General features: G+C 39.9%; 1 long non-coding RNA gene across 1 annotated transcript in view; it reads right to left on the reverse strand.

Annotated features, from left to right (window-relative positions):
• Positions 1 to 2,350: 2,350 nt before the first annotated feature.
• Positions 2,351 to 16,955, reverse strand: part of LOC142141350 (uncharacterized) — a 42,224-nt gene continuing 27,619 nt past the window's right edge. The window contains exon 2 of the long non-coding RNA XR_012688652.1: positions 2,351 to 2,590. This is a non-coding gene — a long non-coding RNA (uncharacterized LOC142141350). The remainder of the gene's footprint in view (positions 2,591 to 16,955) is intronic.

Below are 16,955 nucleotides of genomic sequence, written 5' to 3' on the forward strand. Positions count from 1 at the left end.
ACATATATGTATTGTACGTATCCTGCAGTGTATTGTGTCTGTTTCAATACAGCAAGTGCCGTTTACGCAGAGCATACCTAGATCCGTAATCAACAAGAGACGTTTCTCCAGATCTGATTCTAGTTGAATATATATGTGTGAATGCCCGATTTACGTGTCCGATATTTAAAATAAAGCTCAATACGTTCATTTTAGGTGCCTCAATAAATCGGGCCCTAAATCTTCTAATCTCTATATGAATGGCAATGAAAATTAGATAACCATTTATTAAAGGATAAGGAAATACATCAAACAATATAAAATTGAGGAATATTTAGGGGATAATCCACCTGAAAATAATTTGGCCTTAGTAAGATGGGAAATACTAAAATGTGTGGTCAAAGGACAAATAATTAGAAAAAGCACACAAAAAAGAGAGAGAAATAGATGTAGGAGATATTCTAAATTCTATCCAGTCCCTAGATAATAAGCACAAAACTACTTTAGACGAAAAGATTTTAACTCAAATAAGTAATCTAAAGTAAAGACTGAAGTTATTAATACAAACCAATACTCAAAGACTATTTAAAGATGGATTAGTATAAATTCACATAGCTGGTATAAAAGCATACAATAATATCCAGAGGGACTATAAATATATTGCAAACCTTTTCAATGAATATTACTAATCTTTATAAAATTTACATAAAGGGTTGTTGTCATGTGTTAGCTGTGTAGATGGTGGTAATAGGGTAACCTAGGGAGATTAAGATGCTAGTTGAGGAATATCATAAGCTTGTCTGAAGAGGTGGGTTTTCAGGGAATGCTTGAAGGTTTGAAGACTAGAGGAAAGTCTTACTGTGCGAGGGAGGGAATTCCACAATGTGGGTGCAGCCCGAAAAAATCCTGTAACCGAGAATGGGAGGATGTGATGAGAGTGGAGGAGAGATGTAGATCTTGGGCAGAACGGAGGTGTCGAGTTGGGAGATATTTTGAGACAAGTGAGAAAATGTATGCAATTTTGTTGATGGCCTTGTATGTTAGTAGAAGAATTTTATATTGGATTCATTGAAATACAGGCAGCCAATGTAGAGACTGACAGAGTGACTCAGCAGACGAACAACGGTTTGCAAGGAAAATCAATCTAGCCGCTGCTTGCAAAATAGACTGTAGGGGCTTAAGTCTGATTTTGGGAAGGCCAGTAAGGACGGAATTACAATAGTCAATGCGGGAGATGATGAGTGCATTAAAGTTTTTGCTGTGTGAGATATGTACATACAGACTAAACAAAAACATACATTTGTCATTTAAAATTCCTGCTGCCAGGCTCAATGCTGTGAATACATGAATGATGACAGCCACTATGCGAAAGATTTGAAAAACAGCTTTAAATAATGCGTGGAACTACTGTGCTGTACTAAGTTTGTCAGGAGTGACCAATGATAAAGTTAAACCACATAGCTAAAATCACAGTGCTTTGAGCCATCAGCCAGTGCACTGGTTTATACAATATTCTTTCTTTCTTGTAGTAATTTGACTGCAGTTTGACCTCATGTGACCCCTTAGGATGTAAGCTCGTATGAGCAGAGCCCATCTTCCCTCCTGTCTCCATATCTGTTCTTCCACTCCGTCTCTACTGTATCTGCCTGCCTGGAGTTTCTGAAGTACTGGTACTTTGTGTTTATTGTTCTGTACTGTCTTACCCTGTATAGTCTACTGTTTGTACCATGTACGGCGCTGCGGAAACCGTGTGTCGCCTTACAAATAAACGATAATAATAATAATAATGTGACTGACTTTAGCCAGTCAAAATCAACCCTCAACCCCATCTACAGAGAAGCAAGGTGACGCTCAAATGTGATGCCAGAACAATGATTGGCTTTAGTACAGCAACGGTATTAAGATTCACAGGCTGCGCTGTGAATTGTAAATTAAGATTAATTGGAAAACCCCATTAATAAAGACATAAATAGAAAATGTATTCCTAATCCCAAATAGATACATAAATACTAGATAAATGCAATTTTATTTATTTGACTCTATTTGAATGTGAATGATTCACCCACAGGCAATCTGTGGTAGCATAAGATTAATTGGCTCTCTCTTTATTCATCCATGTAATACAGTTTTCAGGAGATATTGTGATATAGAAGGGTATGCAGAGATTAAAGTGAATTGTGTCATGACATTGGGGTGATGTGGTGAATGTTGATTTGGGATGGATGGATTGATGTATACACGTGTGTCAAAAGTTAACACAAATTACAATAATTACAAGGCAACATCCTCAGTGTTGTGCACAGGTGACAATGTTGGCTCTTGTAAACTTAACAATTAATTAACAGAGGAGTAGTAAACCTTGTATAAGAACTGAATTTTCTAATGTTCACTTTTATTTTATTTATCAGGGAAATACAATGGTCATATTACTGTGTCCAAACCATGACAATAGGCAGAACAGGTGGTTTATCAAATTATTTCATTTTTTTATTAAGTGGTTGTACCAAAAGGTTTTGATCCCCTGCCACCAGCTCTTCATTGCTCTTTGCTATAGCCACCTTCCGAATATGATATTTCATGCACTAATTCCATTGGGTTAAAGTCTGGCAACCTGTAATACAAATAGGAAAAACATACAAACAGTTATTTGCGAAACGAACACAAGCACAGTAAGTAGGCACATTACAGTATACTCCCTTAACAATGAGCTGAATACCAACTTAGCAAACCCCTTGATGCCATTCTCCAAAAAGTAAGCTGTACAGGCACAAACAGGGCTGGCGGAACAAGGTAAACAAGGTAAACAATCTGAAGTTCACATTCTACAATGTACACAAATTACTATACTGGTAAGCATGTTCCTGTGTTTATTCTGACACCTACTTTAAAGGGGTTATTCAGTGCTAGGTAAGGTGACAGCCAAGGCAAAAGCTAGTATTTGCACATGGAACAGTACAATGCTTCATTTATTTAATTTTCTTTAATAGTGTTTTATGGTATGTATATATATATATATATATATATATATATATATATATATATATATATATATATATATACACACATATATACACATATACACACACACACAGTGAGTGCATAGTAAAATATATGTATTTGATAGAATGCAAAGCATTAATACTGCTATAACATCAAATAGAGTAATTTAGTGGTGTTCAGTCAAACATTAAATGATTACTACGATTTAGAATTGAGCTAGGACTCACATCCTTCCATAATCTAAATTTGTCTTTACATTTTAAGACTGCTCCTACCCTACAGTGTAATATGGTTTTGCCAAGGTTCAATATTGCACATTTTAGCTTGTGCTAATTTTAATGAGGTGCCATATGTACTAGTATACGCCAGAGAGAGAGAGAGCTTGTCTTTAACCTGTCCCTGTAGTGCGGCACTGAGTCAGTGGATCTGTGAATGCCACCTAGTGTGTGATCTGAAGAGAAGACAGTGAGCAGAAGAAGGGAGAGCCCGGCAGAGAGCCAACTGGGCAAGTCTGTAAAATGTATTTTGATTGTATTATACAAATTATCATTGGTCATTTAACCTGAAATCAGTGGACCTGGATCAAATGCTATATTCTGATAACATACCATAGGGGCATATTTATGAAAGGATGAAATGCGGGATTTATCGGTGGTAATAGGTCATTTTTTTGCTTGGGGGAGAGTAGAAGAGATGTGGATGAATGGGGGGTGGATAGGGGTAGCCATATTATGTTTTCATCCTAGACAATATGCTACAACACTGAATGATAATAGAAAAAATTAAAAAGGAAAACAAAAAGGTTAACATAGTAATAATTAAAATTTAATAATGAATGCATTGACTTTTACATGACCTAAGGTATGTCTATATAACTAGATGTTAATTTTGTTTAATTACAAGCATTCGGGAATTAGCTTCCACATAAAAGGGCACCATTTGTAAAGGGTTTATTTTGTAAAATAATGAATATTATTAAATAATTTGTAGCTGTAACTTAGAATAAATCCTTTTTCAGTGCTTTTTATCATCTGGGTCTTGGTTAATTTGGAATTCAGAAATGAACAAAGAAAGCACTGTCCTATGTTTCTGCCAGCAATCAGTTTCTTTTGACAGGGACCAATTTGAAGCACATTTTAATGCTGCTCTGAATTCTGTAAGTTTATAATAATTTTAAGTTGAGAGCTGGAGTATATGCATTGTGAAATGCTTTGGTAGAACATCAGAAGCTGTTATAATTATGGGTCTTTTAAAGCATTCAAAAGGAACTTCTCTGCTGCTTGTTATCAGCAGTCAACGCTCCAAAATAATGATTTGCATTTATATGAATCTTTTCATCCAGGAAAATCAGAAACAAATTTGCATTTTTTTTTTGCTCAAAACATAGGATTAAACACAATTTAGCTATAGACTTTGAGGAATTTTTAAGTAGACATATGAATAAAATATTTTTTAATTGTGCTTACAAACATATATCAATATGACTTTTACATACTTTGTAGGTTAGATGATTATTGTGACAGGATGGACCGCCTATGCCACCCAGTCTGTTGTTGCTGAAAACTGGTTGGGCTTACTTTGCCACCAATCCCTTTCTTTATTCCAAATGCTCCCTTTAACCGCAGTAGGAGGGGCTTAAGTGTCCGTCACCACTGGACTCCTTCACAGCATTCAGAACCGCGTTCTTTCTGGGTAACTGTCGCTGCTAGTGTACCCCCTTACTGGTGCACCTGGGCTGGTACCCCTGACCTCTTCCTATAGATGAGGGTTGCTGTGGATGGATGCCCCCTGGCCTATCACACTGGCTATAGCTGCTGGGTAGCAGGCAGAGCGGTGGTACTGGAAAGCTGGGTCCAAACTTCAAAACAGCCGGGAACTGATTAGATTTTGGACTAATCTGTAGGTCACAGGAAAATTACAGCAGGGAAGAAGTTGTCAAAGCAGGATCTTGAAGCAAGTTATGTTTATTTGCTCAAGTGTCCTGATACGGAGAGTTCACACTGGTTGAAGGTACCAATAATCAGAAAGTCAGATGGAACAGTAATGATATAGTTCAGTACAAACCAGTGCTGTTTTATACAGTTTTGGACACAGTCTAACAGGGGGTAAGCCAACCCCCTGAACTCTTTTCTGGTCCCAAGAAGTCTGAGTTATTCTTAGTATCAGGATGCAATAGGTTTCCCCAGACTTGGATCTAAATGCTATTTATACTTAACAAAATTTACACTTATCTATGATATCCTAAAACCTTCTGTGTGCATTATTCATACAGGATCTGAGATGCATGATACAAGCCACACAGACAGAGAGGCAGCGCCCTCCCCTGATGTGTATACAGGTTGAACAAATGTGTTGGCCAATGAGATGAAAAGGTCTTATTAACATGAGGGACTTTCTTTAGAAAAGTTATACAAATCCAATCATGACATCCTGTCTCAGAAGTTACAAATCAATACCTTACAAATTAAGGCAATTCCTATACAAAGTGCCACACGATATAATAAAATAAGTACATTTTCAATACACTGTATCAAGAATCAGCACATTTGCAACAATATAAATTGGTATACTCTGCTAATAATTGAAATATATTATTACAATAAGTTATTTATAAGTGATCCAGTCACAATTATAAACATGGTTATTGGCGAGGTAAGAAACTTTATACATATGCAGCGAGTTTGAGGCAATCAAAATAACAAAATTCCCAAACAATCGACAGGTGACAAGAGACAGGTTGCAGTAAATGATGAACACGTTAGATAATGCAAACGCTAGAAAACACAAATGGGTGACTTCAGTCAAGACCTGACAGTAAATCAGAATAGAACTGGGCTCCTGGGTGAGCAAATAGGGGAAGTCAAGACAGCAGATCGCAAGATCAAGTGCCCCAACTGTTACAGCACCCCATGGAGGACCCGAGACACCGACAGGATCTGTGACATGGGGGGCGGCTTATCATGCATTTTCAAATGTGTGTAACTGAGAATTCTGCATTTTTATGTACAATTAGAATAGCAGCTCTTTTACTAGTTTATAGCAGTGTGCTGGGGGATTTTTCTCTATTTTTTACCTACAGTATTTGGATAATTCCACCATTTCAAGCACCTGCTGTTAACATTTACATTGCTTATTTTCCATCTCTGTATTGTTGTTTGAGAGGCATGTTTTTGGATCAGTAGCTGATGGGGAGTGCTGGTCCACTATTGCTATTAGGAGAATGCTGGGATACCTCTTGGTAAGTTTGCTCTCAATTTAAAAACACAGGAATGTGTGACCCAGTATATAGAGTTAGGAACATCCTATTAGGAGAAGCGCCGTGAAGTGGCAGGTGGCTTATGATGCATTTGCAAATGTGTGTAACTGAGCTTTCTGCATTTTTATGGACAAGTAGATTAGCAGCTCTTTTACTAGTTCATAGCAGTGTGTTGGGAGATTTTTGTCTATTTTTTTCCTTTCTCGATACCCTGTCCTTTCAAGCACCTGCTGTGAACCATTAAATTGTTTTAGCAACTTCCATTTCTGTATTTTTGCATGTATATATTTTAAGACTAAGGGCTCTAGCAAAGAATTTGCCTGGCTTATTACCACATTGAAAATTACAAAAAGACAATTTCATTACATCATGCAATAGCTTGTTCAAGACTGCCCTTATCTCCTTTAATTACTTGTATACTGATTGGGACATGGTGCCCTAATGGCCCGTTTCAGGATTGTACTCAAGCAAACAGAATACAATCACATCATGAGAGAGCAAAAGACAAAACCAAGGGGTAAATTTATCAAGCAGTGGGTTTCAAAAAGTGGAGATATTGCCCATAGCAACCAATCAGATTCTAGTTATCATTTATTTAGTATATTCTACAAAATGACAGCTAGAATCTGATTGGTTGCTATAGTCAACTCCACTTATTCAAACCCGCAGCTTGATAAATTTACTCCAAGAGGCCAAATTGTTCTTTGTTTTGCAATATAACAATAATGTCAAGTAGCATATATAGAAATTAACAAAATACGGTAAATAGGGAGGTAGAGGAGGGAAAGAGGGGGTGATAGAAGGTTGTCATCACATCGCCTAGAGGTGTTCCAGAACAAAACACAGGAAGTAAAGAATTAAGAGTATGAAAAGCTTAGTAAACAATCAAGGACAAAGAGACAGAGAAGGTGGGGAGATATCTAAGGTAGAAGAGACAAGGGCCCAAGCTCAATTCAGGGCACGGGGACAAGTTGAGGAGTCTTGGGAGAAGAGCCACAGAGCCCATATTGTCTTTATCTTGGAGGTAATAGGTAATTTTTTCTATGCGTGTGATAAACCAAATGAAGGCTTTAAGAGCAGAAACGCGGGAAGCATCAACTTGTATTCAAGTTCTGTCTATGAGACACTTGACTGCTGCCAGGATGTTGAAAGTCAGTTGTGTTTAAAGGAAGTCCCGAACCATATCCCAAAATTTTTAAACCTTGGAACAATTCCACCAAAAAAGTGGTATGGTAGAGGGGAACATAGTCATGAGCCTATCAGTGTAATGCCAGTGATAATATACTTTGTAGGCATTTTCTTTTATCAGGGTCGAGATGCAACTGGGTGCAATCCTCTCCCGAATTAATTTCCAAAAATCCTTGGGGGGGGGGGGTTGGGGGGGAATTTGTGAGGTCCTTTTCCCATGCTCACTTGTCTAGGGTGTAGTCCAAAAGGATACTATAAATTAAGGAGATCGTCCATCCTCTAAGCAGGGAGTTGAAATAGTAGATCTCAAAATCAGTTAGCCAGTTCAATGGAAATAAGCCCAAAAAATGCCTAAGTTGGACATAATTAAAAAAAACTTTACAGAGAGATCAGGGTGTTTGGCACATTAGGATTCAAAAGTGAGCCAGGAGCCACTGATGGTGCAGTCAAATACAAAACAAATGACTACTGTCCTCCAGGGCTGAGAATCAGAACTGTATTTCCTGTTCTGTATCTCAGCACTGCAGAATGACAGTCATTCGTTTCCCACAACCGGAGGATTGGGAAGGTCGGGGAGCAGAAAGTGACTTGAGTCAAATCTATCCCAAATCATGGCTGAGAATCAAAGAGTGGGGAGTAAATTAACGACAGACAATCTTTGGCCCCACAGAGTAGACAGTAAGCCAAGTCTAAGACAGGCAGCCTCACTGTCAAGCCAGGAAAGAGTAGAGGGGGGAGGCAAAGTGGCAAAAATCTGTCTGAGGTGAGCCGCTCAGCAGTAGAGCTTAACATCAGGGAAGCCTCTGCCTCCTTGTGGTGCTGGTTTTTCGAGTAAGGCAAGGCGGGTCCTCAGGGGGTTTTTGTTCCAAATGAATTTGGAAAAGAGGAGTTTGTGTAGGATATTAATTTTGAATGCAATGATTCTGCCAAGCCACAAGATCAATAGAGGTCTCCAGGAAAGGAGGTCTTTGTTGACGCAAGATGTGGGAAGTGTTCAGAATACAAGGCATAATAAAAATGTGTGATGTAGGCCCCCAAGTATTTTGTGGGGCCTGTAAAGTTTTGGTGTGCAGGGACATTCAGGAGCATCGCCTCCGATTTAGAAACATTAATCTTATAACCCAATATGGCTCCATATCGACCCATAACTTTGAAAAGGTTAGGGAATGATATATTGGGGTGTTGGAGAGTCAAAAGCACATTATCAGCAGATCTTAATTTCCACGAAGCCCACCTCCACACCCCTAACATCAGAAAAGGAATGGATAGCCGCCGCAAGGAGTTTGATCACCAAACTAAATATTTGGGGGGATAAGGGACCCCCCTGCCTGGTACAGTTCTGAATTGAGTCTAAGGGAAAGCCTCTGACAAGAACCCTGGTGGAAGAGCAAGAGTGAAGAGCTTTGACACCGGTGAGAAAGGCCCCCGACAGGCCAAACGGCTGGAGAGACTGCAGCATTTACTGCCATGAGATCCTGTTGAAGGCCTTCTCAGCATCAAGGGACAGGATAATAGCTGGAACCTTCCTAGTGTTCAAAATATGAATCAGGTCAATGGCTCTCCTCGTGTTATATCATGGACAAGTGGGTCCAAGGTCTGACCAGGGCTGGTGACGGCAGTAGTAACCCAGAAGGGGAATTTCGAGAAATCTTATTCTTGGAACACAGATCACAGGACGATACATATTCTCTAACATCCACAGATAATGATGGCCACCAGACATTACGGGAAATGATTTTGATGGTTTTTGCAACACCGGGATGTCCAGAAGTCTTGTTGTCATGGCACTCTGTGCCTGTGCATCTCAGGAAGTCAGTCCTCTCAAAGAGTTTGTCTGCTGCAGTTTCAGGAGGTGCCTGTGGTTGGAATTGTTGAAGGGTTTTACCTAGTTCCTGCGTGAAGGCAATCAAAACAGAAGAAGCTGGAACAATGGAACAGGGTTCAGAGACTGGAGTTTGAGAAGAGATAAAACTGTGAGACAAAGCATCAGCTCTGAGGTTCTTTGAGCCAGGCCGGTTGGTGATGATGAAGCGAAAACGGGAGAAGAAGAGGGACCACTGCGCTTGCCTAGAATTTAACCTTTTAGCTGACTCTATGTAGAACAAGTTCTTGTGGTCGGTGTATACTGTGATTACATGTTTTGCACCTTCAAGCCAGTGGCGCCATTCTTCCAATGCCCACTTGACGGCCAACAACTCCCGATTGCCAACATCGTAATGTCCCTCAGCAGAAGAAAATCTTCAAGATAAGTAGGCACAGGGGTGAAGGCGATGGTCTTCCAAGTCTTTTTGGGATAGCACTGCTCCCACACCTACATCAGAGGCATCCACTTTGATGATGAATGGAAGGTCTGGATTTGGATGTCTCAGAACAGGTGCTGACACAAAGGCCCGTTTCAAGGCTTCAAAGGCAGAGATAGCGATTGGAGACCAAATTTTCGTGCCAGCTCCCTTGCGGGTCAAGGCTGTGATAGGAGCAACGAGAGTAGAAAAGGAACCGATAAATTTTCTATAATAGTTAGCGAAGCCCAGGAACCTTTATATTGCTTTGAGATTTGAGGGTCGCACCCAGTCGAGAATGGCCTGTACTTTCTCGGGGTCCATGGCGAACCCTTCCGTGGAAATGTCATACCCCAAAAATGTGACTGTGGAAACTTCAAACTCGCATTTTTCTAACTTAGCGTAGAGGTGGTGATGGCGGAGTTTCCCGAAGAACCTGTTGTACATGTTCACAATGTTGTCTAAGTGAATGGGAGTAGATCAGGATGTCATCTAAGTAGACGACTACAAAGGAGCCTAGGAATTCATGAAGAACATCATTAATTAGGTCTTGAAAGATGGCTGGAGCGTTACTGAGGCCGAAAGGCATGACGAGCTATTCGTAGTGACCTGTTTGGGTATTGAAGGCCGTTTTCCATTCGTCGCCTTTACGGATACGAATCAGGTTGAATGCTCCTCGAAAATCAATCTTCGAGCAGATCCTAGCTCCCTTAAGCTGGTCAAAGATGACCGAAATAAGTGGCAAAGGGTATGTATTTTTTATAGTTATCTTATTCAATCCTTGGTAGTCAATACAGGGCCTCAGGCTGCCGTCCTTCTTGGCCACAAAGAAGAAGCCTGCTCCTGCAGGTGACTTGGAAGGCCTATAATAAAGCCTTTCTGCAGATTCTCCTCTACATATGATTCCATTGCTAGCGTCTCCGGAATAGACAGGTCGTATAATCTTCCCTTGGGTAATTTGGAACCTGGGACAAGATGGATAGCACAATTCCGGTGAGGAGGGAGAATATCTGCTTCCTTCTTGGAAAAACGTCATGAAAAAAGGAAAGGGTTGTTGCTCTGGGCAGGTATGAGTAACCCTGAGCGGCAAAGAAAGAGGAGAAGCAGAGAGAGCTCCACTTGGTCAACTCACCTTTAGTCCAATCGATACTGGGATTATGGAGGGCCAGCCAAGGATAACCCAGGATAAGAGGTACCGAAGGACAATGAATTAAGTACAGAGAGATAGTCTCTGAGTGAAGGGCACCAATCTTCAGCTGTAGAAGAGGTGAGCGTTGATGGATCTCACCTCTGTTCAGGTGATTCCCATCTAGCCCATGCACAGCGATAACAGTTTCTAGAAGAACAGTTGAGAAACCCAGGGACCGGTCAAGAGTCAAGTCTAAAAAGTTTCCAGCGGCACCACTATCCAAAAATGCAGAAACAGAGATTACTTGTCCATCGTACATGAGTTGGGCATGTATTAGTAGGGAATCCTTTGGAGGCCATGGTCGGGAATTGAAATAATGAACCCAGTGTTGTGAGGCAGAAGCCACTAAACCGCCATGCTGCCCATGACACCAAAAAGTTCTGCGGGGTCCATAAGACACAAAACAGACAAATGCAAAAAGTTCACTGGTCACAGAAGGTTAGCAGGAAATAGCCAAGTGAGTCAGGTCTCAAGAGTGCATTGAGTGGAAGATCAAGCAACTGTAGATCAATCCCGCCTGGGGGGTCTTTGCCTTCACATAATGTCAGTGGGGCGGTGAGAGGAGCTACAGAGGAATAAAGACTGGACTTCCTTAAGTGTTCTGGCTGAAAGTTGACATACCTGGTGCCAGACATGAAAGTGAAAGGGAAATCCCCAACAGTACAGAATGTTAGTGGCTGGTGCTGGGTCTGAATCTCTAGGGCTCAGTTCCATTTATATGTTTTTGTGTGTTGGTTCCAGGTCTTTGGCTCTCTCACAGTCTTGAGTCCTCCATTCTTAATCACAGTTCTGAGTTTTAAGATATTGTCTCTAGTTCCAGCTCATTCTGTTCTGAGTTCTTAGTAATGGGTTCCGTTTCCATGTGCCTGGTTACAGGTGCCGAGGTTGAGCTCCTTCAAACAGTTTGTGAGTGTTGCTACAGCGGATTCCAGTCCAGATTCCGATCCTAAACTCCATTTCTGCAAGTGCTACTCAGTGCATTCCAAATGATCAGAGGTTTTATTGAGGCCTCCAGTTTCTGTCATACCCCTGCTTCAGCAAGACCTAGGGGTCCCAAATCGGATCAGGATAAACAGACGACTGTGAGACCTTTAACATTAGGACAGAAAAAATGTAACTTATGTATAGTAGAGGTCATCATGAAGAAGAAAAACACGGGAGTGTTCTTTGCTGTAGATTCTGTAGAGGATCAGGTTTCTTGCTTCTCCATACTAGTTCATAAAGTCCAAGGATCTTGGGAAAGAGACAAAGATAGAAGGGAAGAAGAAAAGATGGAAAAGAGATAGAGGAGGTGGAAAACAAAGGGAAAGGAAGTCAAATATTACAAACATACATAACTGTATAAACCAAAGGAAACATGAGGAATCTCCAGCCCAGGAGGGGCTAGAGGAGAAACTTTACACTTGTAGTATCTTGGTGGACTTAGCATTCACTATGAAATGTGGTTCATTATAATGGCATACAAAATTATATTAATTCAATTAACTGGCAGAAATCTATCAGGCAGGAGATCAAATAAAGGAGAATGTATCAAATACTATAAGGTATTAGTAGCCAAAGAATGCAAGTAACTGGATTAAGTCTAAACCAAATTTTAGAGCAGTAAAAGAAAGTATCATGGATATGAAATGCCTTCTTAATATATGGCTGAGGACACACTAAGTGTCCCTATAATAAGTATATATCTTAAGGTGAGGTAAAACAACAATGGGGTATTACAATGACAACTAATTCCAATAATGTTATGCAAAATGCTAAACATTATGGAGAGCAAGGCAAATAAAATGAGTAAATTGGATCCTGGAGAGGGGTACAAATTAGTTTATTATTTTGCACATGTAGAACACAAATACTACCCCAACTATAAATCTGTCCCCACATTTTAAATTTATCTGTCTCTCCAATGCAACATGGATTTGCCAAGGTGAAAAGTTACTCCTTTTTTTTGCTTTGTTCTCCTTAATGACTGAGGCCTTACATGTTATTTTTTAAATCAAGTAACACTTGCGCTTTCATGGATTGCTTCCTGCTTTGACTTTCTTTTGTATCTTCTGTTGGATTGTCAGTCTTCCCGTTGAGGCAGCTGAGGAGGGTTGAGACAGACGCATGCTTTGATCCTGTCTGGGAGGGAAATCTACTGTAGGACAGATCTGCTGAACTGCAAAGTGTTGATGATTTGCCATTGTGCAAAGGTTGAATGCTCAGAGGAAAAACCCAACGGAACCTAATATTATGTTTCTTAAGTTTGTCAGCTGTAAGATGTGTAGTTGTCGGAGCATCTGCCAAGACAGATCTGAAAATATGGATTTTATGACCGTTTAACTTGATGCCCTCGAGCCTTCTAGCTTTTTTCATAATCACTTCCTTATCTTTTTAGTAATGGCTGCTCTCTCTGAGGGCCTTTTGGCTTAAGCACTCTGTGTGCCTGTCAAGGATTATATAGGTTCTCTAAGCGTCTTTGCATTTCACACATTTTCTTTGCCTGGTTGCGTACTGCATCTCACATATGAGGGAGAAGGTCAGAATTTTCCTCCAGAGTATTATTCAGTGTTGAGACCCTGGTTGTAACCTGGCAGAGATCTAATTGGAGATTAACAAGTTGAGAATTGAGTCCTTCTTGAAGTCTCTGTTCAAGATCTTATATATCTTGTTTCGCTGACAAGGTGTCAAGACATGTAAGAATTTCTCCCAGGTCTCCATTGGTTGAAGAGGGAGACTTATTCCCCAGGTTGGAAGATGATCTCTCCGACATAGTGGGTGTACCAGGAGTCTCGTAGGATGTGTTTGTGTATGCTGACAACGCACATGGGCAAGTAAGAAATTGAAGCAGATCTTACTGTATATGATGTCTTGGTGACTTTCTTATTTGACCCCATTTTCTCTTTCCCCATTGAGAAAACAGCGGTAGACGTGGCTTCTTTTGCAAAAGTATCAAATGATCGCTAGTTAGCTTGATGAAGCAAGATGTTGGAAGTCACAGTTCCCCATTAGAGTAGATGTCATATTCCATGAAAGCTTTAAGTGTATGCCACATGTGTTTCCATGAGTAGTTTCTATTAACTGGAAAATGCCCAAACCCACACAGATCCAGCAACAGTTACTCTCCTTAATAAGAAATATGTGAATATGTGTGTCCAGGAAAGGTGAAGTGTGCGTATATATATATATATATATATATATATATATATATACACATATATATATATACATATACATACACATATATATACATATATATACATATACATACACACATGTTCTTGTCTTCCACAGCTAGTGCCACATTTTGTAATTTCTTCTGAAGGTGTATGGTTACTTTGCCATCCTAACAAAAAAAGCAAAGTACAAGCAAGAATTTGAGAATTTGTCATGTGTGCATCATTTGTAGGGTGCCTGTGTCACTATAATATAAATATAATGAAATTTCTGCTAGAACAAATTATAATACATCTAAGACAAGAACAACGCTATTTTAAACTGCCAGTTTTAAGACTCCAAATAACTTTTCAAAGTAAATACATTTTGAGTTATTAAAAATGAACTGTACTTCTCAAAAACATGTATTTCTAATATACAGTATATAGTGTCCTGCGAGTCGCCACCAAGTATTACATACCTGATGGCGACTCACTTCCAGAATATCACCTAAATATAATTATATATATATACACACACACACACACACACGTTAACCCGTGCATGATACTCATGCATTCTAGTCAAATCAAGCTACTTAAGGTGTTAAAAAGGTTCTTGTCATGCATTTGGGCCTAGCCCAGGCCTCCTCAGGGGAAGAGCGTTACTTCCCGACGCAAGCGCCCCTTTTTAACGTGGTTTTGTCTACATGTCACCACCTCATCATTTTTCTCCATCACCTCATCCTTCATCTTCATCGCCACATCCTTCATCAAGCTACTGAAGGTGTTAAAAACTCCCCACTGTCACCCCCGGGAACCACCAACCATTCCCAACTGTCACTTCTCCTTCAAGAAATATATAGGTCAGTGTATAACTCTAGATATAGAAGGGGAAGCGCACTACAGGATGAGATAGGTCAGCAGCGGAATATCAGGAGAGTCCAACCTGTTACCATAAAGATACACAAAAAAAGTATATATTCTGCGCTATACCTAAATATTGATAGAATGATTGATTGGTTTAATTAAGGAAAGCCAATGTCATAAATTGCTGTTTATAGGATATCACATACAACATTAAAAGGATATAAGATACAAATGCATACAGGTACAAAAATGTATAAAAAATTCTAAAACAATTAAAACAATAATGTATGAAGTCTCTGATAAATATAATAATATTGCATGCGTATGTGTTCACTGATGTGCACACCCAATTGCAATCTGAGGCAGAATAGTTCAAAAACAGTGATTTGTGGCAAGTCCTGAAAAAATGATACAGTCCAGCGTGTTCTGGCTACTCACAAATGAAACGGATTGAAAAGGAGTCAATATACTTGCGCTTGGTAGCGTCCAGAAGTGGATTGACGGGTCCAGACATCGTCCTTAACTGAGGGAAAACGAAAATGGTAGGTGGTCTAGATGTTACTAGTAATTAGATCAATAAAGCGGAGGTCTGCAGAGGGACGGTGATCTAACCGCCTAGTGTATTGCGGCGTGCGTTTCAGCTTGGAGCGCACGTCTACCGGATATGACGATCCGGATGTGAAGAAACTGGATGTGATTCGTGATTGTCCGACGCGTTTCTTCACAGGAGTGACTTTTCCAGGCAGTAGTTAGTATGTGTATGGGGATGTGCCTTATATATTCAGTTCAACGATGATAGACAGGTTGTCCCGGAGTCAATTAGTAACAGATACAACGTCTCAATAAATGATGTATTGTCGTTCTGTATACAGTTGCATACATTAAATCGTGATCAGCGTATGAATATCAATTACAATCGGATTAGTTACCCTATAAATAGTAAAGCATAAATACAGGATCTCATTTAAATAAAGTGGATTCAATTAAAATAAATAAAATCTTATATAATACAATGTATTGATATAAACTGGACAGAACAGTGTGTGTGTTAGCACACTCGACATTATAAATAAGCCAGATAAAAAGGTGAATAGTTGATGAGGAAACCTAAAGATCGGATTGAAATTAATGTGATTGACTAGTCAAAATTCAAAGGAGAGAGAAGATAGGTCTAAGGGATATAAGGTTAATAACTAATCATCATGAGAGGATTAAAATACAATCAAACTAGAAAATATAGTCAATGATGCCAGTGTACTGGTCTGAAAATCACATATGGTATGGATATAATGATGGTTGCAAATATATTCTAGTTCTGATGTCTCATGAGGTATAGTAGGTAATGTTGTTTGAGCTGAGATTAACATAGGGTCTACATAGCCACTAAATAATCTCTGATAGAGTATGGAGATACTACACTTTCAGAGGATGACTATGGTTTATCAATTGTCAATTATGCTACGTAAAGGATTACCAAGGGTATGCAATGACTCGGTCTAGTTGTCCGTATGTGTCTGCTTTCCATCACTGGGTAGGGAGGTCAACTCTCCAGATTACGCACCGTGCTGGACCTGATATTCCCCAACATTCGCATATTGGGTACTGGTCAGGCCCACCCAGTATCGCTTCCGAGTTCGGAATGGGATCGGGCATGCACTGGGTGGTATGCCAGCACCGTGCGCATCTGACCTTGCCGTACGTGATGTGATTCACAGACAACTGCATACATCGAACTCAATATTGAGACCTTTCAGAGTCTGTGTGTCCAGCTCAAAAATCCATCTGTGTTCTTCTTTGTTAATAATATTGGTGAGGTGTCCACCTCGCCAGTTCTTCTTGATCTTGGATATCGCCCTAAAGGTAAGTTGGGATGGGTCACTGTTATGTTTGAGATGAAAGTGATGTGATACGCTGTGTGTGTGTAGACTTTGTTTAATATTACGTACATGTTCTGCCAGTCTAGTTTTCAATAGTCGAATTGTTCGCCCCACATACTGTAGTGGGCACGGGCATTGGAGCAGGTATACTACCTCTTTAGTATCACAGGTTATGAAATCCTT

Source organism: Mixophyes fleayi, chromosome 2 (assembly GCF_038048845.1).
Source record: "Mixophyes fleayi isolate aMixFle1 chromosome 2, aMixFle1.hap1, whole genome shotgun sequence".
NCBI classification, from domain to species: Eukaryota; Metazoa; Chordata; class Amphibia; order Anura; family Limnodynastidae; genus Mixophyes; species Mixophyes fleayi.